This window comes from Cataglyphis hispanica, chromosome 1 (genome assembly GCF_021464435.1).
Source record: "Cataglyphis hispanica isolate Lineage 1 chromosome 1, ULB_Chis1_1.0, whole genome shotgun sequence".
NCBI classification, from domain to species: domain Eukaryota; kingdom Metazoa; phylum Arthropoda; class Insecta; order Hymenoptera; family Formicidae; genus Cataglyphis; species Cataglyphis hispanica.
In genome coordinates, this window is record NC_065954.1 from 8,787,519 (window position 1) to 8,804,173 (window position 16,655).

Consider the following 16,655-nt stretch of genomic DNA (forward strand, 5'->3'; position numbering starts at 1 on the left):
GCGAAAATGATGAATTGATGTTGATTAAGGATGTATGTGACATATATCGAAATATTAACAACAGCATTAAAATTTCATAGATTGTTTTACTATTTCTTCTGAATATTTGTGCAAAAACTAAGCACAATTCTCTTCATGGTTTGGAAGTTATTTAAAGTTAAAGTACTATTGATTCTTATAAAAAAATCGCCTATTGTAGCACTTATTGACAAATTTGACAAAGAAAAAATATTACCAATGAAATAAAAATTTTCACATATATTAAGGAAATTCTAATAAATATTTGTGCAAAACTTGATTTAGATCTACTAATTCGTTTAAAAGTTATTTACTAAAAATTGTAGAAAAATATTATCTGTCTCTTTTTCTCTTCCTGCAAATTACTCGTTTATCATTGTTTTTTGCAGTTGATTTCAGGGGATATTCACGATCAAAAGCCTGTTTTGCAATAAATTAGGAAAAATATTAATTAATACTATTTTCTTTTACGAAGACGTCAAAATCCATATTATTTCGCGATATTTTAATTTTTTTCATAACTCAAATTTATTTTTTTAATTTTTCAAATAGTATAAACATAAGAAACATGTTTTCTCTTTAATTTTGACAATTTTTTGCTACTATTGTACATCCAGAACATCCTTTAATTTTAATGTTTTAGAAATTATTTCGAAAATATTTCACTTATATGTATATGTCGAAAATATTGTGAAAACATTTTACTAATTATGCATTTAATTATTTTAATAATTAAAGGAGAAGGAATAAAATGATTTTGAAAGACAACTGAAATATTGGATTGAAAGAGATTTGAAGAAATGTCTGCACGCACACATATACATTATACTTAACATAATTCTTATTATCACTCTCTCATGTATGCGGAAGAGTTTACATCTTTCTCTCTTCTGCAATCTCGTCCGAGATTAATTTTAATTCTTTCTTTATTGTTATTTTAAACGCATTTAGTCCGTTATCCTTGGCATGCTGTATTTTGTACGAGCGCAGGTGCTTTAGAATTCGAAACCGTGTGACATTCCAGGTGGTCTACCAGATCGGTTGGATCCGACTGGCTTTAACTGGATCGTGGCTGTTGGATCTCGAGATGTCCGGGCTTGTTCGCGTCTATGCCAGTCGCGCACACTCGAGAAATCATTGTTTGCGAAGAATAAGAAAACGAAGGCTTGTGTACGAAGACTCGCGAGTTTTCCTGTCGTAAATGAAGATTTCTCGGAATGCAGAATCGATCACCTGACCGCTGACTACACTGACTACGCTGTAGTTACAGCAGCTCTCTGGCAAATCATTATTTTTTTTCTTCTCGAATAATTGCGCCGTCTGGACGACAGTCTAGAGCGAATTGCGAGTGCTCCTTTTATTTATTTTGTTTAACTTAAATTGCCCTCTTCTCTCTGTTCATATTTTCTCTCTTAGAATTTCTCGTAAGAATATTATCTTTTGATATGAAAAAATTACAGCAGAACAAATACATATAATGCAATATAATTCTTATAAAAACATTTTTAATCTGATAACGATAATTTAATAGAAAAATAGGGATGATGTTGTAATTGCGAATAAGAATATACTCTGCAGGGCGTGAGATAAAATTTTAATTAGGCGTATTTTATGCTCATATGAAAGCCAATACGGTCTTTCAAGAGAAAAGGGCTACGCATTGGTAACGTCACCGTTATCGTTCCGCAGAATTTCAGACAGCAACGATAAAAGCACGAATATTTATTGCGGGGACATCAATTGCCGGCAGAAGTTCGTGGAATCGATCGCAATATCTACCCACCGAGAGCTAAGGAAGGGACGGAATGGCACTTGGCCTCATTGAAAAGATTACCCCCTTTGTTATTTAATCGTAGGTGTGTCAATCGATTCTCTACAAACGAGCCTCGAGCACGTGTATACCTTCTTCTCAAAGCCTTCTCTTACGGTTTATCACAGATTTCCCACGGGATACAATAATTTAGATGACTAACACACGTGCTCGAGGTCAAGGATGATAAGCGCTTTAGAGAACGCGCTGGATCCAATTTCCGCTCAATCATAAGCAGAATTCAGGATAATGTCCAGACGGATTGTATAGCTGTATGTTTTATTTAAGACTTATACAGCCGAGCTGTTCACACGTGGATCGTCACGCAAAATGTTATCAAATTGCTGCAGAGACCTTTTCTTTAATCTAGATTGTCTCTCTCTACATGTATACTATTCTATTTATTTTATAAATGATCTTGTCGAGATATATACGAGATAGATTTCATATGTTATCTCATGATGGTTTTCCCATAAGAACGCAATTCGTGATAAGAATCAATATTTGGGGCAAAGAAACAAATCGGGATATTAAAGCCCGTAAAGGCGAAGCTTGATAAAATTTAAGTTAAAGCATCGTATATAGCTGAGCATCGTATTAATGGGATAATAAAGTCATTTGCCGAAATTAAGAAAACATTGTGTTAGCGTAATAAAACTCGAGCGAGACCGAGGGATTGATACAGAAAGACTTGACTTATCAGTTTGAAAGAATACCTTTCAGGTTGTTACAGAATTGATATTTTTCTGTCAAGCAGACCGGAGAGGAAAAAACTTTAATTAAATTTTACATTTTTCTGAGAAAAAAAAAAAAAAAAAATCACATTAATCGCACGCGCGATTCTCGAATAAAATTATTCTGATATTCTTATTCATCTTTTATTACAGGTTCATTAAATTTATTTCGAAATACAATATACAAACGAAAAAAAGGTACAAGAAAGAAAGAAAAAAAAACGCACGATTCTTTTTTAACATGCCTCACGTGTGCGTCATTGGAATTATGGACTACAGTATACAAAATTGCTAGTACGAGTGCAGCATGACATGCGAGTCGACAAATTGAGTGCTAATAGGTGTTGCATTATCTTGGTTGCGTACGCAACGTTTTAGTTAATGAGTTGCAACCTCGAGAGACGCGTTACATTCGGAGAAATATCAGACACGCCATTTGGAATAATACATGATACGTCGATTGCATGACCGATATATAAATAATTAGAAGCGAGACGCTAAAATGAAGGGGGATAGAAAGAGATAGAAAGAGAGAGAGTATCATTAGATAATTCGTTATTCTGTCAAACAATGATGGATTACTCAATCCATTGGATATGATTAAACCAGAACATATAATTGCAAAGCAATTTGTCATTTTATTTAAATTAACTAATATAATTTAATTAAATTTTATTTTATTCTACGGTTTATTTTACTTGTCTCCGTATGTTTTTTAAATATATTAATTATATTAATATATTTAAATATATTAATTGTATATTTAATTATATTAATATATTTAAATATATTAATTGTATATTTAATTATATTAATATATTTAAATATATTAATTGTACATTTAATTATATTAATATATTTAAATATATTAATAGCCTTACATTTAGAAATTATACTTTATAAATGCTGTTTTAATTTACATCAGAATAATATTAATATTGGAAAATGGCTAGTGTATCAGAGAGCTCTTAATACTAATTACTATACTAATGTTTTATATATATAATAATTTTACTTAATGCACATAAATTAACTCCTCTAATATTTATTGATTAATTTTTTCTAATTAAATAAAATTTTTTAATTATTATGCATTATTCTGTATAATAATTCGATAAATATTGTTTACATATTTTGTTTACTTATTATTTTGCATTTCTTGAAAAAAAATTCTCATCACAAGATTCTCGCATATCAAACATGCATACACAACTACTCATACACACACAGACATAATGTTATGTTTATTCCAACAATCTAACATATAACAAATAAAAAAAGCTGTTACTTAAATGCTGAAAATTTGTTCTAAGTGAAAAGTAAAATATTGCCACAAGTTAATGTTCTTGTTTTTTTTTTTGTTTTGTGTTCAGCCAAGACAATATTGCTAAGATAAGATACTTTATTAGCTCTATGTAATACGAATTATTTGAAAGAATGTATGTTATATAGGCATAAATATTTATGCATCATCAGTGTACACATGGGAGTGTTACCATCTGGTAGATCGTAAACGAAGGAAGTGACCTGATGAATTCCGCCCGCTTTATTTAGAATCCCCTCGAAAACGTATAAAATGTGTTAGTATATCTCGGCGGCCACATGTATACCGCTGAAGAGATTCATGAATGTTTGCTTCCTGTCCCAATTGCGATCGCGCCTATATAGCAATACTTTTAAATGAAAATTAATGTATGTGTATGTAATTGTGTTTTCCAAAAAAATTATAATTTTTTTTTTTTTACAAATTGTACATGCCGTATGAGCGCTATTTGTTTTTTTACAATTAAATCTTTTTTCATGTTGCAGTTACAAGAAAGATTATTTTTGAATCTGTCTGATAGCGATTACTCATGAAACTTCGTATTTTATTCGGATTTTCCAAATTTAATGTATCATTAATTATAATAGCGAATCATTTCACGATTGATATACAGGGTGTCTAGCAACATGATGCTCATACTGAAACTGTGTATTCTTGATCATTCTACATCAAAATGTTTTAAGGATTTGTAAATATGTGTCATATGTCAAAACATTGACAAAAGCATGAAAATTTCGTAGATTGTTCTATTATTTTTTCTGAATATCTGTGCAAAACCTGAGCACGATTATCTTAACATTTTGGAAATTATTTAAATTTAAAGTTATTATTGATTCTTATGGAAAATGGAAGAATTATAGCACTTATTGACAAATTTAACAGAGAAAAAACATTGTCAACAAAATAAAAACCTTTACATATATTAAGAAAAATCTAATAAATATTTGTGCCAAAAATAAAATAATATAAAAAAAATTTTTTTTAAATGAAATAAAATTTGTACTAAAAATTGTAGAAAAATATTATTTGTCTCTTTCTTGTCTATTTCTCTCTTTCTGCAAATTACTCGTTTTTTTTTGTTTCTTGAAGTGGATTTCAGGGGTATTCACAATCAAAAGTTTTTGTTATAAATTAAAAAAATATTAATTACAACTATTTTCTTTTACGAAGACATCAAAAATATTATTAACCATATTATTTTATGATACTTTAATTTCTTTTTTGTAATCTGGATTTATTTATTTAATTTTTCAAACAGTATGAACATATAAAATGTCCTTTTTTTTAATTTTGACAGTTTTTTGCTATTATTGGACAGCCAAAACATCCTTGATATATATATCCTCTAAAACCAATTGTTTTAAAGTTATAAGGCAAAAACAAAATTGCATAAAATAAAAACAATATTATTTATTGAATATAATATTAATATTAAACAATAATTAACTACTTTATAAATTGTTCAAAATGACCACCGTTTTGGTCTACACACAATTCTGCTTTTAGAGATATTGATGTTATGAAACGCAAAAAAAATTGTGCACCGTTGCATATATTATTACAAATGTCTGTTATTTTGTTTAATAATTGCTGCCAATAACTGATTGATTGACTTATCTGCATAGACTAGAGATTGCATGTACGCTTATAAAAAATAATTCCCAAAAAGCAATCATTTTATCGATTAATTTATAATATCATAAAACTTTGTTATTTTTGCATTTTTTTTTTTTTTTTGCTATAATTTTAAAACACTTGACTTTAGGGCATAGAGAAAAGTGATAGAAAAAAACCAGGTAGATGGGTAGATCTCTGTTTCTTCCTGATAAGTGCTACTACCTTTGGCCAACTCGGATTATTAATTGTAGATTGATGCCATCATTATTTTGAGATGAATCGTGCCCACGTGCACACGATATTTCTTTCTTGAAAGAAGTTCAAAATTTTCGGGCCAAAAAAGATCAATATCGAGACAATAATCAAGTCGTTATGAACTTTTTCTGCACAGAGCATTTGCTTTAGTAAATACAATATTATATTCTGTAACATAATAGAGAGTATACACATTAGTTTTGATCGTCACTTTGTAGGCCGGAATATTCAGCCGCCGTGTTTGTTATTTTCTTCGTGTTGGCTCAAAACCAAGTACCTGTACACCAATGAAAAGAGGAAAATCTGTTATTCTGACTTTGTTTCCCTACAAAAAGCAGTTGAAAACAAAAACTATCATTTAGAAAAGAAACTATTAAAAAAAAGCTTTTTGAGATCCTTAAAGTTAAAAAATTAAATAAGAAAGTCCTGCGGTGTAGAACAAAAGAATATCTTTATTTGTGATTTTTGTCGATAGAATACATCTTTGTATTGCATTTTGATTAAAATAAATCTAGATTTTGCAATTGTTCTACATGTTTTCAATTGGAGATTTGTTACCTTATTAGTGGAGCAAAACCGGGCGTTTTGACTTTTTTCAAAAAATCTTCTTATCCTTGATAAATATTTTTTTTTCAGTAACTAGTCTCATTTTCTCATAGTTTAATTGTCCATTAAAAACTATTAACAATTAGCAAAATTGTTTTTACTTGATTCTACAAATTTGGGGGCTCAGCCGGGCTCAAGAGTCGAAGATTCAGGATTCGAGATCGAAGGTCCGAAGGATCAAGATTTTTTCATGCGCCTCGCCAAAAGTCAGAAAGACGCAGACTAAAATTCACAGTGGAAAGTGAAGAAAAGCGAACAGTCTGGAAGAGACTGAGTGCTGAGTGACTGAATGTCAAAGAAGAAATCAAGCGCATTAGCTGAGTGCACAATTGCATAGACGAAGAAAGGAAAAAGACGCCTAGAAGAACGCTTGGGGCGCTGTTTCGCCGCCATATTGGTCCCGTGTCACGCAAAAAAAAAAAACAGTAGGCGCCAAGAACATTTTTTTTCTTTTCGCCGCCATATTGAAGACACCGCGTCGTACGCAGAAAAGACAAGAAGGTGAAGGACTGAATTCGCGAGAAAAACAAAAAAGACGAATTTCCGAAGTTTAGCAACATAATGAAGGACATCATGGCAAACGAAGGATAGATCAATGTGGATCAACTATTGATAGGCGAACTATTGATAGACGCGCTCTTCCAACTTTGAACGAAGTTTAAAGCGCGGACTCCCGACGACTGATAAAGCGATACGAGAACGGTTAAGGGATGCATTGGAGGAAGACAATCCCAGTGATGATGATGAAACAGCTAAGAATATAGACTTGTTAACGATTACACAGCTAAAACCTCGATTGCGTAACCTTGATTTAAGGTTAGTGGCAATAAAAATGTACTTTGTACCAGATTAAAAGTTGCTGGTTGGTTTAGAAGATGATGATGTGGAGGAAGATGAATCAGTTGCTAATGATACTTCGAGAGTTTTGCAGTAAGCTTTAACCTTTAAAGATCGAGGACTCCCTCGAGACTTTCAATGGTGATGGAAAAGAGAATGTAAAACGATGGATTGACCACTTCGAGGAGATTGCTATGGAGAATTATATGCCTGGACGGACATTCGGAAAATAATCTATGCTAAGAGATTGTTGCGTGGATCCGCTAAGTTATTCGTAAATTTGGAGAGTTGCGCCAGATCATGGATATAACTAAAAGAAGCATTGTTGAAGGAGTTTGGAAGAACTTTAAATAGCAGACAAGTGCACAAGGAACTGAGTCGGCCAGAGAGAAGTCATGGGAATCGTATCAAGAATACATATATAGAACGATGGAGAGTGCGAGTTATGCAGACATTAAGCTAGAAGCTAAAATTCAGTACATCATAGACGGAGTTCAGGACGAAAGCGATAATAAATCTATTTTATATGGCGCTAATTCAATTAAAGAATTACGTAAAAGATTTTCGCAGTATGAAGCTTTATCAGAAGTCTAAATCCAAGCTAGCAACTAAAGACAACTCAAAACAAGACACTTACGCTTCAAGGATGAAGTACATGCAAAACGATGCTATAATTGCGGTAACAAGAAACATGTGAGTAATGATTGCCCATCGAAGGAAAAGAGAACAAAGTGTTTCAAGTGCGGGACATATTGCTGTTAAATGCACAAAACAAGCGAAAGAAAAGACGAGTGGAGAAGCAAAAGAAGCTAAAATACGTTGTGATCTGACGAAGATTGGCGACAAGAAGACGTATAAGGTAGTAAACATTTTAGGTACCGACATAAATGCAATATTAAATACCGGAAGCGATTTACATTTGATACGTGTTAGCCTATATGTAGCATTGGGTGCTCCCACACTGAATTCAAAGAAGATCCCATTTGAGAGCGTTGGAACAGGCGGTGGTGTGACATTAGGAAGCTTCATTGCAGATATTAAAATCGACGAAAATCTTTTTGAATATATGCATTGCCTGATAATTATATACCACATGATTTGTTATTGGGAGGCGAATTATCTGATATGGCTGAAATTCGCATTAAAAAACGACAGGCTACTATTGTCAAAATCAAAGATGAAACAGAAGAGATTGCTTCAAATGGCACAACTACAGCAGTCGGTTGGAAGGAAATATTGGCTGTCAACATTGGGTTTGAATCATAAATCTAAGGACGAATTATTGTCGGATATTACTGAACCGCGCATAAGAGAAGAATTGAAGAAAATGGTCGACGACTATGAATCTACAAATATATATAACGTGTAAGAGAGAGACAGAATGAAATGAGAGACAAAGGATAGTGAAACGAGAGAAAAAGGAAAGTCAGTTATTGGTGTCGCGTGAGCATAGAAGTAAGAGTCGTTAACCAAAAATTAATTGGATAATTCTTTTGTAAAATAAATCCGATTTCTTTCGCATAATAGTATTGATTCTATAAATTTATTAAGACTTTTTGATTCAGAATAAAATCAGGAATACACAATTTCAATAAATGGACATCACATTGCAAGATACCCTGTATATATGTATACTAGAAAAATCATTGCATATTAGTGACTTTTAAAATTTGAAAAATTATTTTTCATAATTTTTAAAAGATTTAAAGCAAAATTTTTTTAATTTTTTTTTTAATTATACGACACAATTATTTCGTATTATTGTTTTGTGTTTTTGTTGCAGCAAAAGCAATAGTAATTTTTGCGGAAAATTGTATGGACGGGAAGTAATTAAAATTTATAGGAAGAATAATCAAGTTTATTCCAGAACCGCGTTTGTTATAATAATGGATTATGATTTTATTATCGCAAGAAAATCATCTTCAACACAAATAAGAGTACATATCAATTTGCGTGTAAACGACGCGACATTGTTGTGACTTAATTGTTACAGATGTGATGTAATATAATGCGAGTGAGCTGTTACTTCTATATGCTTGGTATGATGACGATACAAAAAGATAAGACAGAAATCCATTATATCATCAACTTCCTGCTCACAAATCACAATACATAGAAAATATTTTCTATAAATATTTTTTTTTTAACATCCATTGCTTTTTGTAACATGCATTTTTCGTAACATGCATTTATATCTTATGCAACACGAATAATTTATAATTATGAATTGCTGATTATCAATAAGATAATGTCGCAATAATTAATTTGTCATATTGGCCTTTTCAATCGCTTGAGATAGTTTAAATGCTTAATTATTAATTACACTTTCACCTATTCTCGTGTTGACGTCGCAGCTTATCGATTTAGTAATTGCACGACAGCCAATTTAGCTTGAATTAAGGCGACGCAATTATGGGATATATAGTGCACGAGATACGAGATCGATAAATGAATAAACGTTGTTCGATTATATATCTCCCTTTGTGATACGTAATCAGAAATTTTGCTAATATTCTAACACTCATATTTGCAGATAGAGAGAGAGAGAGAGAGAGAGAGAAAGAATTATATATACAAAATAATTTATATAATTATCTATTCTTTCAGATTTACATAATTATTATAACATTCTTATATGTTTTTGTGTCCAATATATTTAGCTAATATATATATTATAAATTAATTTAACATAACTAACAATTGTTCTGCAACCAGAAATAAAGCTATTAATATAATTAGTCTCTTTAAAAGAGATATTTAAGAAATGTTAGGTTATGTTAGAAAATGTAGGTTTTTCTAATATAAAATGACTGCTTGTTAAATTGACACTTTTGTTTTGTTATATAAATCGTGATTGTTGCGTAATAAAATAAAGTAATCACGAGGAAAAATCTTTGATGTCAATGAATACACATACACGCACAAAATGTGCGATTTCGCAACTGAATCGTTAATTCGGTTTTCCACGCGAGCTATAACTAGCCTTCTCGGTACCTCACGTGCCTCAGAGCTCGTACTCCAAATTTTCAAACGATGTTAACAAGCAGCATCTTATACGCTTTTCCCCCCCACGCAATGCACTATTATTAATCACACAAAAATTTAATAAAACTTGGGATTTATGATTTAATATAAAATTTTCTAATTGCTTATAACATATATTAATTGGAAAATGTTGGACGATTTGATTTTAGACGTTTAATTTTAAATTCCACACTCTCAAAGACTCTATTAAAGTTTAGAGGGGATATAATCGATTGATGAAACAGTTAATTAGAAATAAGGAAACAAAATTTCTTTTCAACAAAGTTTGCTTTGCAGAGTTTTTAACGCAAACAATTCCAACGGATGATGATGGATGAATCAATGGCATCATTCACGATTTATATTTCAAGTTCCGAAATTTTTTCGTACACAAGTCAGGTCTGCCTACTCTTTACTAAAATGTGATCGATACATCGATCGATTGGGCAGGCCTTATATAAGATAAAAGTACTTATATTATCCGTGATATGTACATATAATATAAATCCTAAAATAAATCTAAGGAACGGGAATATATGCAGCCGGAGAAAATATATTTTATAAATATTTTTATAAATATTTTATAAATATTTTATAACAAGATCCTTGAGTGACAGAATTTTATCGAATAGTCCCGAGATCTGATGGACACCTCGTGAATCATCGTGATATCTTTCGCCGAACGTAAGCCGAATTATCTACACGCGACCGTAGTTTTGATTTTTACACGGAACGATGCGGTGAATCATCCATATATTTTCGAGATGACATGTAAAACTATTCGCCAGCCAATATTTGTATCGTGCCAGCTGCGTGCTGGAGTTTTGAGTATTGGCGATTTATCAAATTCTTCTCATTCCCTTTAGATTCAATTTCTCCGCACGTGTGTAATTATATTTCCGGAATTGTATCAATATTAATTGCATCAAATATGCGAAATGCTCTTTGAACTCCATTAACTGATTTTCCAAGTAATTACAACCTTTCTTGAAAAGACGCTGATATCATTTCTAATTTAAGATATTTTTCAGATGCTTTACACACCCCATATGTCGTGTTCCTTTTTTGCGCGCGTTTCTAAATATTATCTTTATATATTATTATTTCGTCAGTATATTTATACTATATATATTTAAACTATTTATAATTTTTTTCTTTTTTTTTTTTCGTTACTTCTGTGTGATATTATTAACAATTTTTCAACTCATAAACAGACGTCGCGTATTAATTGCATACTTTTATTAAGTTTTGTTAATTTCGCGAAACAGGACAATTATTTAACTACGCTATATTTTATAATTTTTGCCATAACCATGTAATAATACTTGATACGTTCTTAGATTACGCGGAAGTTACATGTATAATACACTCGCAATTGCTCTAGGTGTCATTTACGCGCAATTAAACTGCATTAGAAACTGTATGATGATTAAATTGAGCCGTCCCGCTGGCTGCTGAATTAAGATTGATATCTGGAAATACATGAATAGGATAAGATCAGTCGAGCCAGCAGAAAGGAATTTGCCCGTATCAGAATCGACGATGATTTTTAGCCCGTAAAGTATCTTACCGGAATCAGTTTGATCCGGTAAAGTATTTGAGCATACGTCATCATATCTGACAACACAGTGAGATGATAAATGTACGATAATCAAACAGCACACAATCGATATAGATATCGAAATTCCGCTGATGTAATTATATACATGAGCAGTTAAGCGAAATGCAATAACGTACGTCAAGTTAGTGGAGATGATTACAGATAACAGTGTTTAGAATACAGAATAGTTTAGAATACGGAAATATAAAGAGCAATATTCCGATACGGGCAAGTTATAAAAAATTAATTTCATAAGAAAGTAGCAAGCGGAGGATTTAAAATAATTATCAAAACAATTTGTATTAAATTCGAATTTCTTTGCCAGTTTTTATAAAAATTTGATACTTTTATCTTTAAAAAATAATTATAAATAATTATAATTTTTTTTTTTTTTAGTGGATTTGCGTTTTTGCAGAAGTAGCAAAGTAACGGTAAAATAATGTGCTCTTGCTTATTGGATAAAAATTTCTGCCAACTTTGTCGATATGTACACTATATGACGAATTTAATTTCTTGCCGGAGGGAGAAAAAAATCTTCAGCAAGCATGTTTCCTTCGGTTCTGATCTATCACAGCAAAATTTTAACTCGAATTATCATTGACAGATAATAATAACGTGTTCTGATTCTTTATCTAAGGAAACTTGCACTAGCCTTACTTTCTATAAGAATTTTATATATACACGAATATATGTATATATGTTTGTGTGTGTGTGTGTGTGTGTGTGTGTGTGTATAAAATGTATAATTTGAAAATCACTTATTGTCTTCTTTCACAAATTATTATTATTAAATTATATTAGAATATATATACATTTATTTTCACGATAAAATATTCTACTGACATAAACAAGGATTAATTAAAATCAGTTTAATTAATTTTGCGTAAATTTAATATTATATTACAAATATATATTTTTACTGAATATGTGTACATAAAAGAAGTATCGCGTTGCCCTTAAATTTTCCTATTTTTTGCCTGGTAATTACTGGAATGACTCAAATGGCTTGCATCATATACAAGTTTAAATTTAAAATTAAAATGTGCTTAAGATAAGAGAAATTCGCACAAAGTCGCATATTGTCATCTTTTATAAAAAAAAAAAAAAAAAATTTCAAACTGTCTGTTTGTTCCATGGAGACATTAATCGAGAGTGTAAATGCTAATATATAATTAAAAAAAAATCTTACTGAATTAAAAAGCTCAGAATTTCATAAATATACTTATAAATATATGGCGCAATAGATATTTTTTACTTCCTCACTGTTTTTTTGGTATCACATGTACATTGTATATTGCTTTTGCTAAATTTAGTGCAGAATCTCGTGCAATTATTTCCGATTACATTTGTCATTATCACATTTTTGACTTTAAGCAACATAATTCACAAGCTCGTCCATTCGTTAACCATGCGTTAAGCAGCCAGCGAATCGATTGACAGCCATCGTGCTCTACAATGTTTGCATGACAGATCTACGTCATTTAGCCGCGGAACATCTTTCGACGCGTGTAATCAATCTGTTTCTATTTACGCAAGGAATAATGTTTGTTCAAAAATTTCTAACTCGCTTTAGGAAGTAAAAATTTCATCGACCAAGCATTCGGAAATTAAATTGCACGTTTTTTTACTCAAATTTAGTAATCATATTTTTAAGTAAATATTTATAAATAATTATCATATTTCTAAGTAATTATAAATAATATAATTATAAATAAATATTTATTAAAATTATAAATAATATAAATAAATAATTATAAATAAATTATAAATAATATATTTATCGGAAGATGATACATTATAATAATAATTAAATAAAAAATAAAAAATACTTCTTTAAATTATTGCTTATTTAATTACTTTCAGATCTCATCGCGCAATCGTCGCGGGGCATTTTGAGAGAAACAAAAGATGTATAAACTTTTTATTCCGTAATTTACTTTTGCCTTGACGCAAGTCATATCGAATAGTAGTAGGGTTTACGTAAAAGCTGGCGTGCTAAGTTCACCTGTTTCTATTAAGGAAATCAGCACTTCCGCAGCATTCGCGCTATAACGTTAAACTCGTTAAAAGGACGTTAAAGCAAGGCACATCTGTAGCTATATAGCATTTCGTGCACGGGCGTAGATTTGATTATCAGTCGCACATACCTCACGACAAACTATCGTTAACGTAACAGAATAAATGACACCATTTGTCTTAGATACCTTTAATAAATTTCGCGCCATTGATATACACACGAACGCATAAATGTGTCTGTCTATTTTAATGACACGTTTCATAAATTTTTGCATGCTTGCTAAAGCGATCATATACCAGTTTATTTTAACCGAGCTTTTATAAAGATGAAAAAGAGAGCAATGTGTGTGTTAGGGCAAAAATAGTTTTAAATAAAAAATGCGATTAGTTGAACGGATCAACTGGAAAGAGTCTTTTTGCAATTATAAAGTGGAACTTTTTTCAAATTAGTTTCAGATAACAATAGCATTATACTTAACGTTATTAGCGATGCGTGTTTCGCATCAGATCCGTTTCTTTAACCGCGCGTCTTTTTGTTCTCGAAATAAGATGTATATACTCGTGCTTATGGAACAGAGAGCAAAATAAGTATTAGATGTAGAAAGTCAAGTTTATTTTCTGACATTCAAATACAGCATTTGTTGCTCGGTATACGAGCAAGTCCGTAAATCGTGTCTTTTTTTTTTTAATGATACATTTAAATAAACGAACCGTGAAAGCGAACAGATATATTAAGAATATTTACGATACAATCAGCCTATCAAACGAGAGAGGATTATTGATTTAACTACTTATCATTTTTTAATCGATTAACCACTTGTTGAACAGAAAAATGAGCGCTAATCGATAACGATAAGAGAATACCGACGTATATAAACTTTTCGATGAATTTCATTCTTCTCTTCAGTGATGCGGCATGTTGAACAAATATATACTCAAATTGAATCGGTGTGATGTCACCTTTAACACTTTTGGTTAAGAAAAGTGAGGAAATTTGTAAGAAATTTTTTAAATATTTTGAAAATAAAAATTTAAGGATTATGTATATTTTTTTAAATTTAATTAAGTCAATTTTTAAATTTAATTAGTCATTTTTTAATTTAATCAATTGATTAAAAAGTCAATTTTTAGGGGACCAATGTAATTTTACATTAATTCTTTTTACTACAATAATTATTATTATTTATTGTTAAAGTTATATTTAATATTGAGAAGAACAATTTTAGAAAAAGATAAATGAAATAAACAATATGCCATATATAAAATAATAAATAGAATTTATTCGTTATAAATTCGTCATTGTTAAAAAATGATAAAAGCGATATGAATAAAGAATACGTTATCTCGATAAGAGGTAAGTAATCAAGATACACTAATTGATAAATCGGCTTTCTAAAGAAAATAAATATAGATTTTTCACTACAACCGATATGTGTGTTCCTTCTTCCCAAGCTTACAAGTTTTAAAGTTACGAGCTAGTTAAAAAATACCCCGACGGTAATAATAAAAGAAATAGTGACAGTAAAACCGAGCCACGTGAAAAAGGCCACATCACCGCAACCAGCAGTGTCGCTCATTAATAACAACAATGGCAAACAATAACTCGGCCGGATAATCTCTCCGCGGATCTGTGTGCTTCCTACCGACAGGGACGTTTTCGCGCCAAGTGTAGGCGTATAGATATATACACATATGTTGCCCGTCAACGTAAAAACGTTAAGTCAACGTCATCGGCACCGCACGTGGACAGCGTTCCTCGCCGTCTATATAAATGCCGGAACAACTGAAAAAGTTGTGTAGTCGCTCGCGGAATTCGATCATACGGTCATCCTTTTGACAACTCGCGAGATAACGATGACAGCTTTATATCTCGTCGCGTTTCCGTCTCGTTGAAGTGAGTCTACGAAATAGAATTTAGTGCGCATATTTTTCTTCTTTCCTTAAGTCAAAGTAGCTGGACGGAGCGGATCTCTAGAGTGTGAATAATTTGAAGTGACTTATTATTAATATTTAATATTTAATATCGAAAAACTCTCTTCGTGCGATTCTCAAGTGAGTTTAAAACAGTGACAGTGTCGAGGTGAGTAAATCTGATTTTTTATCGCATTTCTCATACGTTTGCGGCTCTATTTAATTATATGCATGTAAGAGATCTGTCGACATCTCGCTTCCACGAAATTTTTTTTTTTTTTAAGCCTCATTGCATTTGCAAGCTTCCTCTCTCTCTCTCTCTTTCTGCCTCTTCCTCCCTCTGTGCTTTTCATAGATACACGCGTAAAGTGCTTCTCTCTCCGCGCTCCTCTGTCGCGTTAAAAAAACGTCAAAAGATTTCGAAACGTAGAGTGAACCACCGCGGCGACCTTCTCGTCTCTCTCGTTTCGTTTTGTGGATATTCTGCTCGCGGCATTCCACGAAGCGCGATGAAAATCGCTCGTTTCTCTTGAAAGTGCATTCTTTTCTTTTTCCTCCCTCCTTTTTTCCCTTCATTCCTCGTTCTCCATCGTCGAGGGTCGAAGTTTACGAAACGCGCACGCAGCCGCCCACGCAAATTGAAACGCTCGCACGTTCTCGCGTGCTTGCGAACGCGCGTAGCGTGGCTTCGTAGCTACTGGCCCTTCGAACATTATTAATTCATAGTTAATAAAAAACTTTTATACAGCTGATTTGACATTAAGACATTTTTGAAAGATTTTTTAAATTTATTATTTAAATCTGAGATAAAAGAATTTGTTCGAAATATTGATAAAAATATTAATGGATTTTCTTATTTATATATAAATTCACAAATTATATACAAAGTCAACAAAAATTTAT